We start from the raw sequence: 24,407 nt of genomic DNA on the forward strand, positions 1-24,407 counted from the left end.
GAAATAGTCAATCTAGTGCCACTAGTTCCTGCTGTTTTATAATGAAAAGCCACATACATTTATTGTGTTTTATGTTCTGAGGATAGCAACATACACACAATACTTTGCATTTGTGAAGGTAAAGGTTTTAATTTAAGGAAAAGGCCAAACATCTCTCTGGAACTCAGCTAATTTACCTTAGTCCTTGTGATTCTGACCCATGTTGCAATTTGAAAGAATAAACCAGTTTGGTGTACTTTTGTGGGTTTTATTAAATAGAATAAGCACGCAAATATTTAAATTAAACAAATATATCACTAAGGCTAAAGCTACTATTATTTCACTAAACTAAGAATGAAACAATACAATGATCAAATCAAGGTCACAACTTAGATTGAATCAATAGTTCAATGGGTGAATAATGATATTGGCTTAGATCATCAGTTTATCAAATCACGATATTAATTCAGTGGCTAATCAATTCATGAGGCTGACATAAGAAAGAATTGCCTTTTATTAATCCTGCATCAGGAGACTAAAGGAGGTATTGTTTTGCTTTAACCTAAAAATACCCAACTAAAAGATCCTGTCTCGACAGTGAAATCAAGTTAGCTGGTGTAGGACGTGACTGTCCATTTTGGTTTTAGACTACTGCCTGGAGCAGTAGACTCCACTTAGGTCTTAAAGAAGTATGGAGGCCAAATTGAATTCTTTAACCTACAATCTCAATGTCACTCCACATGTCCTCCTTAAATCTTACTGTTATGGCAGCTAATATTTTTCTCTGCTTATTCCCCAACCCACAGAGTATGCCAGTTTTACTAAGTGACTTCAGAACAGAATTAGTTGCTGAACAATGTTCACAGCTCACAATAGCAGCTTCAAATAATACTTCTATAACCAAGGAAACACTTTACTGATTAAGTGATAGATTTAGGGTTTAATCTAAGATAATTATTAATGCTGCTGTTTCCCAAAAAGACATGCATGAATGCACACATACATTCAGGCCACACATTCACAGCCTAGAACAACAAAGAAGCATAAAATAAAAATAAAAATATGAAACTGAGGGAAAAGGAAAAATAAGATATTTAAGGTAAAGAGTTTGAATTGCTTTAGGGTCTTGTGATCTTTGATTTACATGGCTGCAGTTACTGTAATCAGGTGACAGAGTAGCTGGGTTAGAGCTTGACACCAGATGTGGAGGAGGAGACTGGTCAGGAAGGCACAGCTTATAACTAAAGTCTTCACCTCTACTTCATCTGGGTAGCTTGCCTAGGGAAACTACAAGGGGTACTTCTCTGCTGTTGGTGAAATAAGAGATCACATAAACTAGTCTGCCTGGTCTTGACCCTTACAAGAGGCAACTCTCACTTACTTCACCTGAGGAGCCACATTCATTGTTTTGGGTCCAATTAGATAGTCCAAATGCTCTAGTTATAGTTAACATGGTGCAATTTTGTCACAGTGGACAATGACTGTTGTCAGGGAAGATCCGCTGTCACAACCACATGCTATATATTCTCTTAGGACTTGCGTGGGACCCACTCTTGGGGAAGCTGCTACCAGTTTTCCATCTGGGGTAAATGGACATGGGGTCTACTTTTGGCATCAGTAGCTTATAAAAAGAAAAAATTCGCTCCTGCCGTCTGCTGCTTGGGGCAATCCTGCTCCTCCACGCCCCATGACTGAAGTTTCCTCCTTTTTAAAGGCATTCTCCCCATCATACATGATTGACAGGGCAAGAAGGGTGGAGGTAGCACTACCACCAGGGCCTCTCTGGGCCCTTTCTCATCTGTGTGGGGCCATGGTGATATAGGAATGCTTCATTCATTGCAAATTGCGGCCAATGTCCGGTGTAGAGAAAGTCTAAAAGGGCTAGCTCCCCAACGCACATGAGATCTGGGATATGGCTGGGGAACCTTTTGCCTATAAAAAGAAGGGGAGTTCTGAAGTTTTGCTCCCCTCACAGAGAGCAGGGTGAGAGCATTCAGAAGTGAACTAAGTCCTAATGGTAAGGTTCAAGATGGTCTACTTCCAGTTATTGATTATATAAATGTGTGGGAGGAAGGGGTGGGTCAATAGTGCCCCTCCCCATTAAGTTAATAATGTTGCTGCTTGCCACGTATGTCTGTCTTTCATTTACCAGTGTGCCCTGATCAGCTCCTTTCTTATCACTAGATATGCTCCTTGTCCAAATCACAATTGCCTTTTGTTTCTGGGACAGTATGAAGAAATCTCCACTGCCTACCCTGTATTATGAATGCCAAGACGGCTTAGTTCTCCAGTGGTGCCAACCTGATACCATCACAGGGACTCAATTGATGTAAAAAAATAAATGACAACCTACCCTCATTGAAATTTGGTCTAATATCGGTGTAGAAACAAATACACAATGTACATTTTATGATAAAAGTAATGCTAATGATTGGCATTTGCTATTGCTGATCAGCTTAGTAGCACTAATAGAATGGTTTTCACATAGTATTCTAGCATTTCTCTTTGTGGGCAATCTACAGCCAAGGAATATAGAGGTATGTAAAATGAAAAAAAATGGTTGCTGAAATTTTGAACCTCTTAGAGGGATTGGATTGGTTCAAGGGATTTGGAAAACCCATATTGAGTCAAATATGGACCTGGTTTGCCCATCACTAGTTCCTGACACACTGAGCAAAGTGATTTTTTTCCAAACTAGTTTGAAATTCTCTTGTTTGAGAATGCACCTGTTTCTCAAAAAATCCTACTGGAGAACAGTCCTGTGCAGATGTGTAGAAACACAGCTGAGCAGAATATATTTTCTTCACTAATTTTCAAGTTTCAAAGAGAAGATCAATTCAAGATGAACACTTTCACCATTCTCTTTTATAGAAAAATATAATATGTTCATGGTTAAATGTCCTCAGAAGTTTGTTTTATGGTTTTGCTTCATATTTCCCACAGCCACAAGGGACCACTCAAAAGAAATATTACTGTAAAAATGAATACCACTGGTTCACAGAAATTAATTCTGGTTCTATTGAGCACAAAATGGCTGGTATTTATCATATTTTTAATGTGAAATATTTGTCTTGTTTTTGCCTTCAAAAGGAAATGGATGATATTTTATTTTAAAAAGTTAAAATAGAAAATGCCATTAACAGTTTGTACTGTTGTATCTGGGCCAGAATTTCTACTGTAAACTAGGAACAAAACCAAAGAATTATTTACTTGAGAAATAAAGCATCTACCCAAAATTCATTTTAAATAAGTGGTTAGTGAACTATATTCAAATATTGCAAAAGATTTTCCATCTATAGCAATTCAACTTTGTTTAAAATATGCTACACCTATGATCACATCCTTTTTATGTTCTCTTTCAGTTAATATTGTAGCAAATGAGTTCTCTAGCAGGGATATGTGCCAAAATAGCAACTTTTATATGGAAAGCAAATTTAAATTTGTAATTATGAGTATTTGTATAAAACCCCCTTGATTCTTGCCCTGATTCAGCAGTCTTAAAGCTACCATTCTGTGTTAACAGAGTAATTTATGTGTACATTCATCAGCAGTTTTTTCTTTTAACCAGAATCAAGAATTTTAGTAAGATCTGGCCTTGATTCAGGGAATCATTGTTATTGAGGAGAGCAATCAAGCATATGCATACACTGCATAGACTGTCGGTCCTTCATCAGTTGAGACTGAGCCGATCACAACGTCTTCCAATTTTCTCTCGCTCTGGCCATCCTTCGCCATGCTTGTCCATATCTCCTTGGCTATGTCTACACTATGGGGGGGGATCGATTTCAGATACGCAAATTCAGCTACGGGAATAGCGTAGCTGAATTCGACGTATCTGATCTGACTTACCCCACTGTGAGACAAATCGACCGCCGCGGCTCCCCCATTGACGGCGCTTACACCTACCTGGGCTGGTGGAGTATGTGTGTCGATTCGGGGATTGATTATCGTGTCCCGACAAGACGTGTTAAATCGATCCCCGAGAGATCGATTTCTACCCGCCAATCTGAGCGGGTAGTGAAGACAAGCCCCTTGTTAGGAAATCATCTACCTCTTTGGAGGCCGACCGCGTGTTTGTTTCTGTTCTCGCGGATACCTCTCGGATATAGCTCCGGTCCATCTGTTGTTGCTGAGTCAGGCCACATGTCCCGCCCACCGCATTTTGCTGAGCCTGCTTTCAACAACAACATCTCGCGCTCCAGACTGCTGCCTAATTAATTGGTTTAATAATTTGCTCACTGCTAGACAAAAAATCTTAATGAATAACTAATGTGATGATTTTTGCCAGTTTTCGGTTGACAACTTGTCCACAAACACATTACAATTTTATCAAATGTCATTATTTAAAATTACTCACTGAATAAATTCTACCAAAAAAAAAATTGGATTTTAGCTTGATTACAAGTTCATTGTGAGATTTCAATATTCATAATTAAACTGTTTTTGATTGGAAACATAGATTGCATTATATGTCTCTTTCTTGAATAGATAAGTGTAAATCTTAACGTCTGGTTTCTGAGAATTATGGTAGCCGTATACAGGTTGAGTTTGGAGACCTCTAAGCTAAGCACTTAAAGGCCTTAACTCAAATGAGACTACTTAAAGACTCAAAGTTAAGCACATGCTCATGTTCTTTACTGGATCGCAGCCTTAATCTATACATTTTTCAAGAACTAAGCTTGATGCATCACAACCATAAAAGGGAATCACACAGCTAAACTGTATACAGGTCTCTGAAAATGGAGCAAGAAGTGTTCATTTAGTAAACGATGAGTAGAATTTATACTTTATACTATAATTATGGTAGCACTGAACTGGGACTGAAGTAGATGAAAGTTTTAACATCGGTCCTAATTGTGGGTTTCTTTCTCCCAAGTTTCTGGTACTAGTGCTAATAAAGTTCCCTAGTTCAGACTCATTTCCTTGATCAGATAATTATCTTCCCCTATAGATGGGATGGTGTTTTGATCACCACCAGACATCATTTTTGGTTTTACTATAACTCATAGAAGATAGCCAATATATTCACCAAAGTTCTCAGATACAACATGTATTCAGTTCAGACTTATTACAGGTCACAACCTTTCAAAAGGAAAGAAGGAACAAGTCAGAATTCCATTTCTAGAGTTTTATATAATTGATCTTGTTCTCAAGGTCATTTGAAGTGCTCCCTAGTTAAATGCAGGCTTGGATACTCCAACAGGGTTTTAAGAGTTTTGTTTATTTTTTGAAAAGGGAAAAAAACAAATTCTTTGGCTTTTTACTTCTACTTTTAGTATGACAGTAACAATTAAGTTTGGTTTGTTTCTCATACCAAATTAAGTATGGTATGTTTGATATTGTTTTTCTAAGGCCAAAAAGCTATATTACACAGCTCCAAAGTAAAACACCTTCAAAATAACCAGGAGTACATTTTCAGTGTTTAGTTAACCATCAAAGTAAGGAAAACACAGCACGTGCTTTTTAAAGCAAAGAGTTCACAAGCCATGGCCTTTAGAAGATTTTCCCATGATTTGTTTATATTGGAATTTTCAAGTTGAATTTCATAAGCTGAGAATATCTTTTCTTGCTTCCTGTTACTAAGGGTAGGGGAAAAAAGCTTCCCATGTAAGCATTCTCATTTCATGTAAAAATATTTATAATTTCAAGTTCTCACAAACCACTTTTTAGTTGATTGAGTTCCACAATATTATGGTTTTTCAGCCCTACTTTTTCTGGTGTTTCAGATTCTAAACAATCCCAAATTGCCTTACCCGTCATATAATTTAAGATTCTGAGTCATTCCACATTCCTCCCAGAAAGTTTTTTTTTTAAACATGATTATATACTGTGAAAATGGATATGCTCATTTTTCAACCTGAATTTTCTATGGTTGCTGCCCTGCTACTATTTTAGCATTTTTTGAATGCACAGTCATTGCAACAATCATCTTATTTATAAGTAAACTACAGAAAAGTGATTACTTTTGGCTACAATTATATTTACAGGAGGGCCCAAATCCACAGCTGTAGCTGAGATGTGTTCAGTGGAATTTGGTGTACAAGCATGTTGGTGTGTGCATGCAAAGGTAGCACAGAGGACTCCCCAGATCCTAGGCCTGATGCACATTAGACCAGATCTCTGATGTAAATCTGAGTAGACTGAGGGCTACTTTAACTTTTACTGCCTGCAAACTATTCTAAAGGCAGCAAGGGATCAGTGGTGAAGATACACAAACATGTCCCTTTGGATTTGGAGCGTGGCTATCCCATATGAAGCCTGCAGACCCAGATTTAAGACCCCTGGGTCATGACACTGGAGGAGGGGAGAAATAAAGGAGAGGGAATAACTTTGGGGGAAGAAACAGATGCAGTATATCCTGAGATGGGGCCTGCTAACTTCCCTGCCCACAAAGGAACAGTCCTAGGCCTTCTCCCTCAACAAGACAACTACTGATCGGAAGGAGTCTGCTGTGGGGTAAACAGCTATGGGGGAAGAGAGACTCATGGGATTGTAAGAGCACCTCCATTGTTTCTTGATGCTGCTTTCCACCCCATGACTTCTGAGGGTCTGGCAGCACTCATTTTAAATTATGCAATATCAACAGTTGTGTGTGTATGTTTTAATATAGGCGCAGCTTAGTTTTGAGTCCCTAATTAGATTCACATTAAAAATAAACTAACGTTCACTAGATACAAAATAAAGCACAATAATGAATCTTTCCCTTGTGATGGGAAAAGAGCTTGGGCAGTAGTTCTACTGTGTATTATTGCTGAGCCAAGAATGTCCTTGGGATTCAAGTTTGATTAAAGCTTGAATAGATTGTGAAATCCTGACCTTGACCCTTAACTTCAGCACTGGCTCTAACAAACCAGAGCTCCCCCACTAAGTTTCACTTAGGAGACCCTTGGAAACTAATTGTGTAAGATTTTTGTTGTTGTTGTTGTTGTTTGCAGTCAAGTTCTACTCTTTAAATCAAAGTCTCTAGCACCAGAAGATGTTGTACATTACTGGAAAGGGATCAAGTAAATACTGGAACACAGTCACATAAACTAAGAGAAAAAGAAACATGATAATGGAGACAGTTTGCTGTAGGGAACTAACAGGAAAATCAAAGTGTGTGTGTGGGAGGGGAATCCAGGAATCTCTTCACCAGTATTTACCAATTTTCCAGCGTGCAGGCTGGTCACCAGTCTGGACTGCTTTTAATATTGAACTTGTTGATTTTTGTGGACAAAAAAAAAAAAGCTTAGTGAATATGCAGTTTTCAAGCCTTCCAGTCATCACATGAAGGTTTGATTAATGGAAAATTAAACTAATGACAAAGTTTTAGGGCCTGATCCTGCAAACTAGGTAACAACTCACATGAATAGAAACTAGATAACCTTACAGTTGTGAATAGGGACATGTGTTGTGTGTGTGTGTGTGCGCGCGCGCGCGCATGTGTGTGTGTGTATACACAGTTTAAGAAATTATGAATGCTCAATTTTTCTATGGATGTGTTTGCTCCATAGAGGCTGGCATACTTTTGTTGCTAAAAGGAGGTAAAGAAATCAAGACAATAATAAACTCATTAGTCAAGGACATCAATAGGAAAGCAATAGATTTTGACCCCAGATTGAGGGCAAGTTTAAATATATAATTTTTATAAGAATATGCAGGTAAATATAGTTTTGTTTTAATATCATTTTTATTTATTATTTTATTACCAATCTATGTCCAGGATTCAAAATCAGAACTAAGAGTCTAGTTCAGGGATCGTCAACCTTTGGCAAGCGGCCCATCAGGGATATCTGCTGGCAGGCCAGGACGGTTTGTTTACCTGCAGCATCCGCAGGTTCGGCCAATTGCAGCTCCCACTGGCCACGGTTCGCAGTTCCAGGCCAATGGGGGCTGCACATACCTCAGCCCATGCTGCTTCCCGCAGCCCCCATTGGCCTGGAACAGCAAACCACGGCCAGTGGGAGCTGCGATCGGCCGAACCTGTGGATGCTGCAGATAAACAAACCGTCCCGGCCCACCAGCAGATTTCCCTGATGGGCCGCGTGCCAAAGGTTGCCGATCCCTGGTCTAATTAGTGCTTTTTCCATTGACTTCCATGGAAAAAAAGAGTTTCTTTCTGTCCTGATTTGTCTGACTTACTGCTTGTCAACATTGCAGCTATTGTGGAATATATTTTATCTTTTGGTTTAGGTTAAGGCTAATTTTCTTTTATGTTGCTTTGAAAAAGTCCCGTTCCCCCCCCCCGCATAAGATTCTCAAATTTTGAAATTCACTGGAATTGTTTACCTTTAAAAAAAATGTATGCAGGTATTGTATACTTCATCTTCGTATGCTCAAACAGTGGCTAATAGATGAAATACAGAAGTGGTTTAGCAAGTCTCCTTAAAAACAAACAAATGAAAAAAACCACGGCAAAACCCACAAGAGTTTAATGATTTAGGCCCCAGTCCTGCAAAGGAATTCACGTGCACATACCCTTTTGCCCACGTGGAATCACATTGACTTCAGCTGGGCTCTGTGTGAGCAAAATTGTCCAGGAAGGTGGATCCCTTCACAGTATCCAAGTCCTCATATGCTTTAGTCACACATTTGTTATTGGTCTCAATAAAGGGGTTATTAGAAAAAGTTCTATGGCCTGTGATATACAGGGTGTCTGACTAGGTATCAGTGGTCCCATCCGGCCTTAAAAATCTATTAATCTATTTTACTACGTAACTCGTAGAATTTTTCCACCATCATCTTTTCCATCTCCCATTCCCCACTTCTCCTTTTTCTATTTGTTTGTATTCTTATTTGTATCCTATTATTTAAAAATGTGCAATTTCTCAGGTACCAGTGCAACTCTAGTTTATTGTACACCCTGCTGTTAATTGCTTTTATAGCTACACACCTCACTTTCACTACCTCAAGGACTGATTTTTGATCACGCTAGGGTATAAAATAGCATGGGATGAAAATCAGAACCTCCTCCTTGCACAACTTACATTTATTTTGCCACCCACTGAATATAAATTGCTGCCAGTTACTTTAAATTATAATTTATACCCATTTTCTGACAAACTACCACCACTTTTTACATCTCTGCTGAATTTAGCCCCAGATAACTAGGTTTTTACCACAGTAATGTGACTGACTGAACACAGCACTGAGCTTTCAAGTTTTAAGGCTAAAAATCAAAAGAATGATAAATGGTGGTATAAGCTACATGTCCGCAAGCAAGTGTAAATTACAAGTGGATGTGGCATAACAGCTGGTAAAAAATATGCAAGATTAACGGGGTGCAATGAGATGTGTAAGATTAAATATGGGGGTATCTTACACCTGGCTGTGCCCTCTTGTTGGTGGATTTTCCTGATCCTTTCTCACTTCTGTCCCCTCAGCTTGTAAATTAAGTACCCTTAATCACTGTGTAATGTACACCACCATTTATATTGCCTCTGAATTTGGCCCTGGAACTGGGATGCAGAGGGACTCCACCCTCACATCTTGGTTTGGACTTTGTAAATCCTGTATGCAGACCTGATTAAAACACATTATTAAATAGCTTCCCTATAGAAAATATGTCTCAGTAGGACCGATCAAAATTTTTTGAATTAAGGAGGTTCCCTGAGCCCCACTGTCTCAAAAAAGCTTTTTTTAGAAAAAGGAAAATTTTGTGAGATGGTGCTGATGTCTTAAAAGTTTTCATGTTTTAACATTTTTCTTTACATTTGTAATTGTCTTTTTTTAAACTAGGAATTACACATTGCCCCTTACTTGGGTCTTATGACAAAATACAATGTAGCCCAGAACGGGCAACTATTGACTTGAGAAACAAAATTTGAACAATAGGACATAAATCCAAGTTTATTTTTCAGGATTCTAAAACTGTATTTTATCTTGATACCTTGTCCTGCTCTTTTTCATTGGAAAATTATTCTGACTTTTAGAGTGAGGCAGAAAAGTATGAATCTGGATTGCCTGTTTTTTTATGCTATTAGGCTTGGGGCTTGCTGTGGAGGTCAGATCTATGTTTTTCATAAGATGCCCTGGTGTTTCTGGAGAATAAAAAAAAAAGAGGACAACTGTATACAAATAGTGGAAGGAAGATTCAGGCACCTGAATGGACTTTCCCTTCCTAATATATACTTTAATTTGCTTTTTCCTCTTATCTAGATCTACATGCCACTCAATGTGTTTTTCAGAATTCACGTGATGTTGTAAGTAACTACATGGTATTATACTTGTCATCTATAACTGCTGATACTGGAAAGTGATGTAAGTGTCTTACCAGAGGGGATGTTTCTCCATTATTGTATTATTTATGTTTAAAGCAAGTTGGCAACAAGTGGTATAATGGTGAAGAGAGAAAACAAGGAATCTAGACTAAAGGCTTTTATGTAGTAAAATAAATTTGGGATTTGAAGACTGTTTGATGGCAGTTTAGTTTCAGTTAGCATATGGGAACATTTGCTACATTAGGTAGGTAGAATGGCATTGTAAGTATTGTCATTTCTGCGCACAGCTATTTAAAAATGTACTAAAAAGGAGGATTTGGGAGAAAGCCTCCTACTGGAAACACTTTATACAAAATAGTGCATTTTGGAAATAATCGAGAAAGAAAACATATGCCATTGTCAGAGACTCAGAACAGAAGCAACACATTGCATCACAAGATTGCAACAAGTCAGAGGATACAATGTCAGTCTTAGCTATGTTGTTAACCAGTGTATAATTATTCTTAATGGCCCAACTGAAGGGATCTGTTGAGACAGTGACCAATTATTATGAATTGCTGTGATTTATATGGATAAATGTGGCAAGCATGAGTTTGGTATGGATTGGTATGTCTGAACGTGCTAGAGGTTTCTGGGAGCAGAAGTCTCTTAGCATTAGATGAATGATGCGAAAAACGATTGGAGGTGCTGAAACTGCACTGGAATGGTTAACAACGGCTCTATGGGTGTGTGTGTTTTAACCCTGAACTTTGGAATATATCAGCAGAGAACCCGCTCACAAAGTAAAGAACATGTAAGATCATGTGATCAGTGGGCTTGGTGCTGACATGGGTCAAAATGACCCTTTTTGGATAACCTCATGCTGAGAGCTTAAGTGAATGATTTATGTGAGGGTAAACTATGGATGAGCTTTGGTCTGTGGGTCTGCTTTGCAATCCCTTTCAAAATTATGAAGAAAACCAGTAATAAATGCCCACGAGCCATATTTCTGGAACATGTGATTCTTTTGAGAACAAAAAGGTATATAAATGCTAAGCAAAGTAAATGAGTCAGATCAATTCCCCAATTAACATCCAAAGAGGTTCGAGACTGTGAGAAGGAAGTCATCGGGGTAACCGAGACCCCGCCTCGAGGGACCTTAGAACCAGAGGTCATCTGGGTAACCAAGGCCCTGCTTTGAGGGACAGACCAAGAGAAGTAGTCTCCAGCAGATCAGGTAGATATATCTGCTTTGTTTGCCAACCAGGATACTGTGTAAGGCCAACATAGTTACTGAGGGTTTAGGCTTAGGGAACTGAGGCATATAGAAAAAAATATATACCATATCACCTTAACTGCTTGTGTGATTCTCTCTCAAATAAATGACTGTGCATTAAGCATATTGGTTTCTGAATTCTCACTGGTACTGGTAAACACCTGCCCAACTGTGGACCATTAAAAGATCCGTTTCAACAGGATCCATCTGCAGATCCCACCTGGAGGGTATGGAAACTTGCATGGCTATAAAGCAAAAGCATATTACACATCTGTATAGTCTTATTTTAACTCTGTCCTGCTATATAATTCTTAGCTATGTATATCACGTAGAATAACTAAGTCATTTATTTTGGTCACAATTTTTTATTAAAATTCAATTTGTAAATATTTTATAAAGGGTTAATACTTGATTTATAGTTGAGTTAATAAAAAGTTAGTCAATTGTTATAGAATATAACAGGACAATATGTTCCTTATTGTCATGGGTTTTAACTACTGAGATAACACCTTCTGTGTTCTCGATCATTTATAAATACATACTACTACCAACAACTATATACAAGAAACCCATGGATTGGCATACTTACCTTCACAGATCCAGTAACCACCCCAAACACACCAACTAATCTGTTAAATACAGCCAGGCAATCAGATACTACAGAATATGCTCCCCAGAGAAATTCTGGGAGACACATTTAAAACCGCCTCCACCAAACAAGGACACTACACCAGAGAAGTAGATTACACCATGGAAGGGGCCACCCAAATACCCCGAGAGAACCTGCTTCAGTACAGACTCCCCTGCCACCAACTGCACACCCATAATTGTCATCTACCACTTGACACTGGAACTCATACAGGTTGTCATTAAACAATTATGACCAATACTGAAAAATATCTTTTCTGAACTCCCTCTTCTGACAGTCAGACAATCTCCCCAACCTTGCCAAGCTTGTCATTGGAAGAAAGCTCCCACAGATCAGGACCCACCAACTCAAAGCTGCACCAGACCCTGCCATAACAACAGATGCAAAATCTGCAGACATATCTCCACTTCTATGATGATCTATACCCCCTGCAACATACTTGTCAAGATCCCCGGGTCCCTCACATGCTTGTCACAACATATGTTTTATCTCCCCCAGTGTATTAAATGCCCCCAGTAACATCTATGTGGGTGAAACCAGACAATCACTATGGTTTTGAATGAACTCATACAGTAAAATGATAAAATTCAAGAACACCATATTACCCATAGGTAAACACTTTTCACAAAATGATCACTCCATATCTGACCTGTCAGTTCAGGTCCTCAAAGGAAACCTCCATAACACTTCCAAAAGACGAGCCTAGGAGCTTAAAATCATAACTTTGTTACACACTGAAAATCATAGATTCAGAAACAGTGGATTAATAGCTCATTAAAATAGTCTGTTTCCTACTAACCAACCCTTTGTTGTCCTATGATTGCAGAGGTGTTGACTGCCCACTTCTCCTAGAATGGTCTCTTACAACATGTTAACTCTTTATGCTAAACAATCTGTTCCACCTTTTATTAACTGAGATACTCTTGAGTGTCTTTCCCAGACCTGAAGAAGAGTTCTGTATAAGCTTGAAAGCTTGTCTCTTTCACCAACAAAAGTTGGTCCTATAAAAGGTATTGCCCCCCTTGTCTCTCTAATGTATTGCTAATGTCTGCAACATGCTGTCACCTTCTGGAGTGCATCACAGGCCAGTGACAGGTTGTGTCACCACCTGCCCTATAATTCTGAGTGCCTTCAGTGCTCCAGGTTGTGGACTACAACAGCAGACAAGCTGTAGCACTGAGTATCTCTGTGTTAAGCAACTCTGGCTCAGCACTCTCAGTCCAGCAGCTCTCTTGTTACACCCCAACCACACTCTGGCATCCACCAACTAGGGGTCATCTTCCCAGGTGTAACCAAACACCCCTCCTGGTCCCAAATTTCCCCCAAACCATGTGTTCTGCAATGTCCAGGCCTTTCCTGGACCATTCAGAGGAATAAGGTGGTTTGTTTGCTCTCATAAAGAAACAACTTGCACAGTTTATCATTTTAACTCAAGTTAACAATCACTTAAATTCAAACAGCATTGGGCTGGTTTAGAATAAAAGTAAAACAAGTTTATCAACAAAAGGAGATAGGATTTTAAGTGAATTCAAGTATAAAGGGTAGAGTTAGAAATGGTTACAAGCAAATGAAAGTGAAAAATGTTTTCTAGAGACTATGTCTTAACAAATCTATAGCCTTGGTTCAAGGTAAGATTCTTACCACACTTCCTTCCAGCAAGATGGCTGATCCTCCCTCTCTCCCTTCTTTTGTCAGGATCTCTCCCCAAAGACAAAGTGCTTGGTTCCTTTGTCTTCTTAAGTGAAAGATAATGTAGAGTTCTTTGCCCCTCTCTTTGATAGTCGAGTGAACCTTTGAAATAGATTCTTCTGATGTTTACCCGCCCCCCCCAAATAAAGTTCACTATGAAGAAGGAGACATGGAGTCTGGTACTGAAGGAAGTTCCATGTTGGTTTCTTCCTCCACAGGTGTTTGCTAAAAGGCAAATTGATCTGTTCCTGCCCTCTTTGATGCAAATGAATGGCCACTTGACATGTGATTGCTAATAGATTCTGATGACACCTGGCTGGAGGCATTGCCTGTCTTTTGCCTGGGAGAAACCTGTTTACACACTCCCCAGACTTGTCTGGAAAACATATTTTGTTTTCACATTTCTTTCATATTTGTATGGCCTCTTGGGAATGTACTATACAGACAACATGAAATAATATTAATGATCAGTTTATTTGTTTTCCAAAGTTACATGAGACTTATCAGATACACTTTATAACTTTAATGCATTGGAGTACACTCAACTGGTCAGGCCAGCTAAAACTCACTACCAGATACCAGTAAGCCCTTGCTCTCTTGCACTGAGATAATGTTAGGGTCACACATGCTCATAAGATCTATTAATCTTTTATAGAAACCTTTCTAAGCTATTTTAAAATGGTGCCTTAACAGAAAATGACCCCTTATTTTATGTAAAATATCATTAAAAATGAAAAAACTGAGTTTTAGTACGTGCATTATGTAATAGCAACATCTCCTTAGGATGCATGGTTATCCAGTTTCAACTATTTTAAAATTAATAGTAGTACTGTAAATCTGAACTGATGTTGTAAACCTAGTTGCAACAATGGTTACATGAACATTGGATACTAAGAAATAGATAAACCATATTTTTGAGGTTATGTGTCTGTATAGTGGCTACATACTTATTAATTATTTGGGAAATTTCAGGATGGAAGTTAAGAATTGGAGGAAAAGCGAGGAGAAGATTGGAGCTTTTCATGGTGTGTGTGTGTGTGTGTGTGTCTGTGTGCGTGCGTGCGTGCACGTGTGTGTTATGGTCTCCCCTTGATGAAATTTTGGAAGATAACCCCCCTGCAAGTCCACCTTTACACTTTATGTGTCATGTAACCACATAATATTGGACTCATCTGTATCTGAATTACGTGATTTAATTCACAGCAAATATGTACACGTAATTTACCCTTTTTCTGATTGAAGAGTGTCCACAAGCAGATCACTATTCCCTCCTATTTATTATTAAAACTTACCCTTTAAAATGTCTTTTCTCTTGGGACTGAACAGGAACAACTCACTATGGATATTTGATTCTCAATATGTGAGCTGTGTTGGAGTTAGATGTGGTTGGTCACATAAGTCACATGTTACTGTTTCTGCACTCTGGTGGTGTCAGTGTAAGATTTATACTCTTGAGGAGCATGTGAAGAAGTCACTGCGACAATGAATCTCTCAGGGAGAGGAAGAAGTTTAGGTAGGGAAACTATAATACACAATTAGGCGGGAGGGCTAGCTCAGTGGTTTGAACATTAGCCTGCTAAACCCAGGGTTGTGAGTTCAATCCTTGAGGGGGACCACTTAGGGATCTGGGGCAAAATTGGTACTTGGTCCTGCTAGTGAAGGCAGGGGGCTGGACTCAATGACCTTTCAAGGTCCCTTCCAGTTCTAGGAGATAGGATATCTTTTTTAATTTAATTGGGGAGTTATATAACATTTTTAAAGTTTTCATTTCTTGGCTACACTAGCTTTGCCTAAAGCCTCATTCCTGAATATAATAAGTTACTTCAAAATTTAATGGCTGGATGTAGATTTTAGATTTAATTGTCTCTCATCACATTTATACATGTAACTGTACAAGCATGTTCTCTTGTTTGCACCTTGGCTGGCTCATGAAATGGACGGTGTGCCACAACTCTGGCAAGGGGTTTTGAGAACATTGGCCCCTGCTGTGTTAAACTGTGTTTGATTCCATACAAAATTGTCATGTGCACTGCGTTTTTGACTATATTTTTCTATCCTTTTTATTCTGACACCCATCACTGCAATATTTAAGTACTTTCCATGTAAAAATCAATAACAATAAAGTTCCTCGTGGAATTTATGGCGTCTCTGGCCTGTCTCCATTTTGGGGGTCAAAACTCTGTATGGGGTAGGGTTTTTTTTAAACAAAGATTTTATTAATTTATTTTTTGTTTCTTTAGTAGGGGTTTATAGGTAGCTAAGATTGTCAATGTTGGGGCATTCTTATAGTGGAAAGCCTTTTTTTTAGAGGAAGGTTTTGAAGCAAAGACTGTCAGAATGTAAATTCTCCTGGGGCACCTGCAATGGCTTCTGGGATGGTGTAAATTAGAGCAACCTATGAGCTGCTCTAATATATGCCAGCTAAACATAATCTGCAATGGACTATATACCAGTCTGTGGAGCGCCCTCTGGCTATGTCCCTTCCCCACTCAGTGCTGGGTTGTGGGATGGGACACTGGAAGGAATCCTCACCTAGTCCATTATAGTTGCTTTCCATCCTGCTAGAGAGGCATAAAGGAGCTGGAACGTAACTGAGAATCTTGCCCCCAAATTCATTTATTTGCAACCATTCATGTGAATCTGACTCAAAATGATTTCCTGTTCATGGAAAATGAACACAATAGTGGGCTGAACATAGCCAAAACAAATTGAAATACGTGTGGAAATGCTTTTGTGGTATTCTCCCAATTCTACACTCTGCCATAGACCATAGAAAGAAGATAAACAATGAAAAATAACTGCTAGTTTCTCTACAGATAGATTAGCGTCCACTATAGGAACTCAAAAACATGTTACAAATTTAACTTTGCTTACAACCGTTTATCAAATTTGATACAAAAGGATAAAGCGCTCCAGGAAAATATTCATTTTATGTTTTATTCATGCTTTTTATGAATTGGTTGCGATAATATATATACCTTTCCATTTACTTCCAAGAAGTTCGTGTAATTATAATTGTGAAAGATAAAATAGAATGCTAGAAATAGGGATGAGTGATTAGCATAAGGTATGTACCAATCAAACTTTCTCTTCAGAAATCCCTTCTTCTTCCTTTAAGTGATAATAATTATTTTTTATTCAAAGTAGTTTACAGCAGCGGAATGTGCATCCCTTTGACAGCTTTTGCATTTCATTTCAAATGAGATGCCTGGCAATAAACAATGTTACCCACCTTCGTTCTACCTCATTAATTACAAGTGAGATTTCACAGCTGTAATTTTTCATGGTCATTCAAGCAATAATCCTTAAAGGGATTTATTACTGAAGTAAAGGGTTTGTTTCTTTTTATTCCAAACTTTCTTTAAAGAATTAAACTTTTTTTTCATAATGTACTTTTCTACTTGAATTGAAGAATTTTATTTCTTAATAGATGACAAAGCTTTATTATACAAACATCTTTTTAATGTATGGAAAAAGTGTTCTAGACATTCTCTCTCTTAATGGAACTATGAGAATGGGAAATCAGGACCAATTTCTTTCCAAGGCTCAGTTTGAGACAAAGACATAGCATAAAACGACTGACTTTTTTAATATGCAGTTTCCTCAATAAATGGGCATTGACTGGGTTCACGGTATGTATAAGCCTCTAAAATCTGGTTTGGTTCATATTAGTTCAAATGAGGATGAAGAGAAGAAACTTCAAATAAATGCCCATCCCACAAACTCATTTTCACTCAATTTCAACAGTTGAAAAAATACATCAGAATCAAAAACTGGCACAAAAACAATACTTTCTCTTTGTAAGCTTCCTTTTCTAATGATCATGCCTGGCCAAAACACTGGTTGATTTGTGTGATTCAGGATAATGCCCAGAGCACAGGACATAGAAAATAATGTATTTCCACTGTGGCAAATTAAGAAGAAAGGAGTCTGATTTCCTCATTTTGACTTTAATTTCCTCTATGTTGGGGCAATACTGGAACTGAGTTGCAATTTTAACTCTTCCTGTATCTGCTTTGTGCTAACCATGAAAAGGGAAGTACAATAATGGAGAGCAAAAATAGAGCTGAAGTCCTTATTGAGGCAAAACTCCCTTACACTAGAAAAATTAACTCAAGTGAGAATCACAGGGTCAGGCCCATGGACAGTTATTAAGGGCCTGATACTAATACCTGTGCACTGAATTGTGCCATATACCATGTGAACTCCTATGTGACTTGGAATGCTTTTGCATTAAGGTGTGACTCAGGAAGAACAAGGGTATTAAAATCTGATTTTAGAATGCGACAGTTGATCCTCCTACTGAATTTGCATCCAATATCGCTACTTTGTTCTTGTCATTCCAACATATGAGCTGGAGTCTGAAATTTCTTATACAAGATCTTGACAAACCCACTTCAGGTAGAAGATTATTTTTTATAGATAAAAAAGTGGGCCTTCCTGTTTAACTGTTTTATATCTGAACCTAAGTTGAAGAGAAAAAACTTCAATGAATATTAGCTGCCAACAGGCCTCTTGACACCACAGTTTATCGTTTTTGTTTTCATTATTTCACGTGACTCAGGTTCAAGCATCTCCTTCAGCATTTAGTTTCTTTGAGTACCCTTCCTGTTTTTACAGGTAAGAACAATTAGTTTTAGATCTTCTGACAAATAGTTGGAACAATGCCAGAATGAGCAGGAACATCTACAAAGTTATCTATTCTCATCTTCCAAAGGAACAAGATGACTTTCCTGATTCCTTTTTTCCACTGACTGGATTATGACTACAGCGCATAATTTGTTGTCTTCGAGCAGTAGTTCTCAACCTCTGGCCCAATCAGCACATAGCTGCGGCCCATGTGACATCCTCATGGCCACACAGATAGTATATATATATATATTGTGTGTGGATGTGGCCAACATAACACTTAGAGAGCTGCATATGCGTCCCACAATGGTAAATAGATTGAGAACCACTGGCTTAGAGTCTTCAGAAAGGATATATGAAGTTTCTTCAATCTAGTTTTTAGTGCAGAATATGAGGTCTGGTTAGTACTAGTTTAATTTCTTTATCTACTTCTTGACCTCCAAAGAGTTTTATTTTCCAGAAAAAAAATCTCATCTTAGAAAGATGGTATTCAGACTACTTTTTCTGAATCTTACATTATATGGAGGTTAATATTGACTTAGTGTGGTCCAGCAGATATGGAATTCTTTTTCTGATGAGTGGACTCTGACACCTTTTTTGGTGAAATGACAAGTTTGGTTGATAAAGGTAATAGTGTTGATGTAATATACTTAGACTTCTGTAAGGCATTTGTCTTGGTACCAAAAGACATTTTGATTAAAAAACTAGAATGATATAAAGTTAACATGGCAGTCATTAAATGGATTAAAAACTGACTAACAGAGAGGTCTCAAAATGTAACTGCAAATGAGGAATAGACATATATCTATCTATCTAAAATCAGCTGAACAATGTGACACTGTGACCAAAATGTAATCCTGGGATGCATAAACAGGGGAATCTTGAGTAGGAATAGAGAGGTTATTTTGCCTGTGTATTTGGTACTGGCTTGACCACTGCTGTAATACTGTGTCCAGTTCTGGTGTCATAATTTAAGAAGGATGTTGACAAATTGGAGAGGAGTCAGAGAAGAGCCACAAGAATGATTAAATGATTAAAAAACCATGTCTTCCAGTGATAGACTCAAGAAACTCAATACACTGAGCTTAAAAAAGAAAAGATTAAAGGGTGACCTGATTAGTCGATAAGTGTCTACATATTTAATAATGTGCTCTTCAATCTAGCAGAGAAAGGTATAGCATGATCCAATGGCTGGAAGTTGAAGCTAGACAAATTCAGACTGGAAATAAGGCATATATTTTTGACATAATTTACCAAGGCTGGTGGTGGATTCTCCATCACTGACAATTTTTAAAATCAAGATTGGATGTTTTTCTACAAGATATGCTCTAGGAATTATTTTGGGGATGACCTACAACCTGTGCACTTTAGGAAGCCAGGCTAGAGGATCACAATATTCCCTTGTGACCTTGGAATCTATGAACTCAAGAGATTTAGGTAGTTTTCTTGGTTCTACCACTGGCTGGTTGACTGATCTTGAGCAAGTCACTTTGCCTTTCTATGTATCAGTTTCCCCATCGAAAATGGGGATAAATAGACTTACATCTTTAATAAAGTGCTTTGAGAGCTATGGATGAAAATCACGATAACAGACATCGGTGGGTATTATTATTAGTTTTAGAATGGCATTGTAAATTACAGAACTGTGAACTAATTAGAAGGCATACCTGAAGTGCAACTCCTAACTTTGATGAGAGCAATTTTGTCATTGTTACTGTACCTTTCATCTTGCTTCATACATACAGTATAATCAATCTCAAGCTCTCTTATATAAAAACAGACACTGCTGTATCCTACAGCTGCAAGGTATTGAAAAGACATTTCCTAGATATGGAGACCACTCAGATTCATAGCAGTGGAAAAAGTGGAAGGAAATTGGTACAATAATTAAGGAGAACCCATATGTCAGGAATGAAGGCCTGCAACTGAGCCTGGGATAGCTAGTTCAGTCTCCAGGTAGACTAATGATCCCAGATGGGCTGCAGCAGGGCAGTTTGATTGGCCAACACACCTGATTGGTGGAAGGGAGCCATCAGGCATCCTCTTAAGACCAGCAGCACCAGCAGGTCATTGGCTGCTCAATGCTTCCCCAACAATCACAATCAATCCTGTTCCTGCCTTCCACCTGCCTTGTTCCCAGCCTTGCTCCTGCATTGTTTCCAGCTATACTCTTGCCTTGTTCCCACCAAGGCCCAGCTCTTGCCCCTGCCTGATCCCCTGCTTCTCTCTCTAGTGTGTCCTGGTTCCTGACCCTTGGCTCCAGTCCAGCACTAACCCTGAGTTTTGATTTCCAATCCCTCCTTGTTCTGGCTTCAACCACTTGGTCAGATCACTCACTTTCCAGTCCTGACACCACATGAACTTCTTCTCATGGAATATTTCATGTTTGCTGGGATACTAGATGAAGACTTAGTTCTAACAATATTTTCTTGCCTTCTATTTGATCTTCTGTAAAACTCTAAGTCACAACAATATTTTTCTGAATTCTTTAGTTGTTTTTTTTAAAAATATTGTTCAACCATATGTTGGTTTGGATTTGCTGGTTTTGAAAGGTGTTCCCATTTGATGTAGGTACTGCCTCTGCAGATGTCAAAGCGACATGATCAACGGTCAGGAAACTCCATGGAAATAGAAGATGTTTAATTCCTTTATTATACTTGAAATACATTACACATTCTGACTGATGCTTAGAGGGAGGGTAGAGAGAGAAGGATGATTGCCCCCTTCACAGAAAAATGACCGGATGAGAGGATGGCAGGGGAGGAATCATGGTTTTGTTTTGTTTTTTAAACACTGGGGGTGTGGCGGGGGGATGGTGGACCAATGTTGGCTCCCATGGAGGAGCAGAGGGTTGTCTTCCAAAGCTTACAGCTTCTCCAAGATCTGCTGGAGAAACACTGTCTTCTTAGAGGAGGCCCAGTGCCTCCACACTGGTTCTAAGATCTCCACTTTGCCCAGGTTGTGATACTCCAATAGATCCACATGACCAAGGATTTCCCCTGACAGCAGATGACACCACAAACTTCTCTCAAAGTGGAGTTCCCCAGCAGTCTTGGGCTGCATTAACGTGGGGTCAGATTTACCAGGTGAATGGGGGCAGATTTACCTGTGTGTCTAGTTGGTAAAACATGCATATCCTCTGGTACCTCCCTATGCATATCATAGTTCTTTGTAGGGAACCAGCAGGGATGTCTTTCTTGCTCCCATCACCAAGCAAGTAGCATGCAGTGTCCCTCTGCACAGATCCTGGTGACACTGTTCCTTCCCCTACTAATCCAGTGTAATCTGGTGTCAAGGCTACTTCCCCACTTTGAACTTTAGGGTACACATGTGGGGGCCTGCATGAAAACTTCTAAGCTTAACTACCAGCTTAGATCTGGTCCACTGCCACCATTCCCAAGTGGATTCCCTTCCCTGGGAAGCCTTGAGAAACTTTTTACCAATTCTCTGATGAATACAGATCCAAACCCCTTGGATCTTAAATCAGGGAGAAATGAACCATCCCCCCTCCTTCCTTTCACCAACTCCTGGTGAATACAGATCCAACCCCCTTGGATCTAAAAACAAGGAAAAATCAATCAGGTTCTTAAAAAGAAGACTTTTAATTAAAGAAAAAAGGTAAAAATCATCTCTGTAAAATCAGTATGGAAAATAACTTTACAGGGTAATCAAACTAAAAGAACTCAGAGGACCTCCCTCTAGCCTCAGGTTCAAAGTATAGCAAACAAAGATAAACACTCTAGTAAAAGGTACATTTACTAGTCGAGAAAACAAAGGAAAACTAACACGTCTTGCCTGGCTATTTACTTACAAGTTTGAAATAGGAGAGACTTGTTTAGAAAGATGTGGAGAACCTGGATTGATGTCTGGTCCCTCTCAGTCCCAAGAGCGAACAACAACCAAAACAAAGAGCACAAACAAAAGCCTTTCCCCCCCACCAGATTTGAAAGTATCTTGTCCCCTTATTGGTCCTTTGGGTCAGGTGTCAGCCAGGTTACCCGAGATTCTTAACCCTTTACAGGTAAAAGGATTTTGGAGTCTCTGGCCAGGAGGGATTTTATGGCACCGTACACAGGAGAGCTGTTACCCTTCCCTTTATAGTTATGACATCTGGTGATTCACCATTGATGATTATACCCTATAACCCTACAAAATTATAAAGTCCAGGCAACCCCTTTCAAAAATAGTATACATTTCTTGGAGTGGAGTGGAGAGAATTTAGCACAGGCACACAAAAGTCTACTCATCCACTTTACCAGGAAGAGGTTTTAACAAGCAAGTGAGATGTAATTATTTTCTGATTATCATCATGGTGAAAAGCAGTAGTAAAATTCTGGTCCCACTAAAATCAACGGGAGTTTTGCCATTGATTAAAATGGAACCAGAATTCCAGGTGAAGATATATATTTCCTGGGCTTTTAAATTTTCCTAAGTATTAATTAGGAAGAAAGCGTAACTGTTCATGACAAGAATTAAGACACACTTAGAGACAAAAGATTTGAATGAAACAAAAAGAGTCTTTTCAGGGACCCAGTTTGATGCCTTTGGTTTTTCAACTCTGTCTCTTATTTTTAATCTTATTCTTTGATGTTTGTGTTTACAATAAATGCTCTTTTTTAGGCAGAAGATGTGCATTTTTCCTGCACTGAAATATATCTAGATCTAAACAAAAGGAAAATATTTGTATTTATTCATTTAATGTCTAGATCCTTGATGGACTAAGAGCATGAGATGAGAGCTCTACCTAACTAGTTAATTTCTACAGATCTTTCAACTTCCCAAGTCAAAGTTCATAAATATAATAATAACTCATGATTAACATAGCTGCAGATGAAATAAATAGAGTATCACTTGCTTATTTTTAAGAGTAAGTGGTAGGATGACTTACTTCCTAGAAGAAAGTGCTTCTCAATACCTGCTGGTACAGTAATGGAGTTAGATATCCGGTACATTCAATCTATAATAATGTAGTTTATGGACATTCAAGAACAAAATCAAAACCTGATTTACATTCACGCTAAGGCCCTTTTATGCACCTTTATAGTGTAAAGTTGATGCAAATACACAAAACTATTTCAAGATCCCTTTACACTGCAAAAAATGATGTAAAGAGCCTTGGTATAAAGATGAAACAGCTTCACTGTATTTAGGGAAAATGTTGAGTAACTATATCATGTGATTTTTCCATAAAAAATAAAAATAAGATATCCACTTTTTCAAAAAGCTATAGGAATATCAAAGAATATATAGAACATTCTGAGAGACCCTTTTAAAAATAATAGTCGTCTCAGAATCCTTATTTTCCATTGGTTTATGAGAAAGTAGCTGATGGTCATTGCCGTTGCAGACAGCCTCTCTTGTTGCTCTTGCAAGCTGGATAATGCAGCCAACAGACAACTGCATTTGAGTATGGGGCATGTAGACCCCTTTGTACATCTGACATACACTGTCTATTTGGATTGATGTTCATTGTAGAAGTACACAGATTTCCTCCTCCAATAGCAAATGGGCAGGAGAGGGCCTTTGGGGAGATTCCCATCATGGAGTGTTTCACAATGTTCCTCTTGGGGGTAGGGTTGTCTGCCCCATCACAGAACAAGTGGGTGGTTGTTCCATGGTGGGATGGCAATCTTGCCTTGCAATGGAACAGTCGAGAACAGTATAATTCCCAACCTTTTTACACTGAGACCTCCTTTGGTCTGGGGGAAGGGTGGTCAGGTGCTATCCCAGAGGTGGGTAAGTTGCAGAGACTGTGCTCTGCACTCATCCTGCATTGGCAGCTCCTGTGGCTTCTGTCACATGGGGCTGGCTGGTCTTGGCTCCATGCTCTGGGAATCATGACCTGACCCCTGGCACATAGGATCTCAGCACCGCTCAGATGTCCGCTCTGTCCACTCTGATGGGGAAAGGGAAGAGAGTAGCCAGGCCAAATTTGAGTCTGGCAACGGCACTGAGATTCTCAGCAAATTCAGATCACTAGTGCCCCTATGCATAATTACCCCAAAGG

At 38.8% G+C, this 24,407-nt stretch overlaps 2 long non-coding RNA genes across 3 annotated transcripts in view; one reads left to right on the forward strand and one right to left on the reverse strand.

Annotated features, from left to right (window-relative positions):
• The window catches only part of LOC135983704 (uncharacterized), a 39,793-nt gene extending 25,807 nt beyond the window's left edge, over positions 1-13,986 (reverse strand). For both annotated transcript variants that reach the window (XR_010601456.1, XR_010601457.1), the window contains exon 1: positions 13,724-13,986. This is a non-coding gene — a long non-coding RNA (uncharacterized LOC135983704). The remainder of the gene's footprint in view (positions 1-13,723) is intronic.
• Positions 11,095-24,407, forward strand: part of LOC122172320 (uncharacterized) — a 31,616-nt gene continuing 18,303 nt past the window's right edge. The window contains exon 1 of the long non-coding RNA XR_010601458.1: positions 11,095-11,394. This is a non-coding gene — a long non-coding RNA (uncharacterized LOC122172320). The remainder of the gene's footprint in view (positions 11,395-24,407) is intronic.

Source organism: Chrysemys picta, chromosome 5 (genome assembly GCF_011386835.1).
Source record: "Chrysemys picta bellii isolate R12L10 chromosome 5, ASM1138683v2, whole genome shotgun sequence".
In the NCBI taxonomy this organism is placed as follows: domain Eukaryota; kingdom Metazoa; phylum Chordata; order Testudines; family Emydidae; genus Chrysemys; species Chrysemys picta.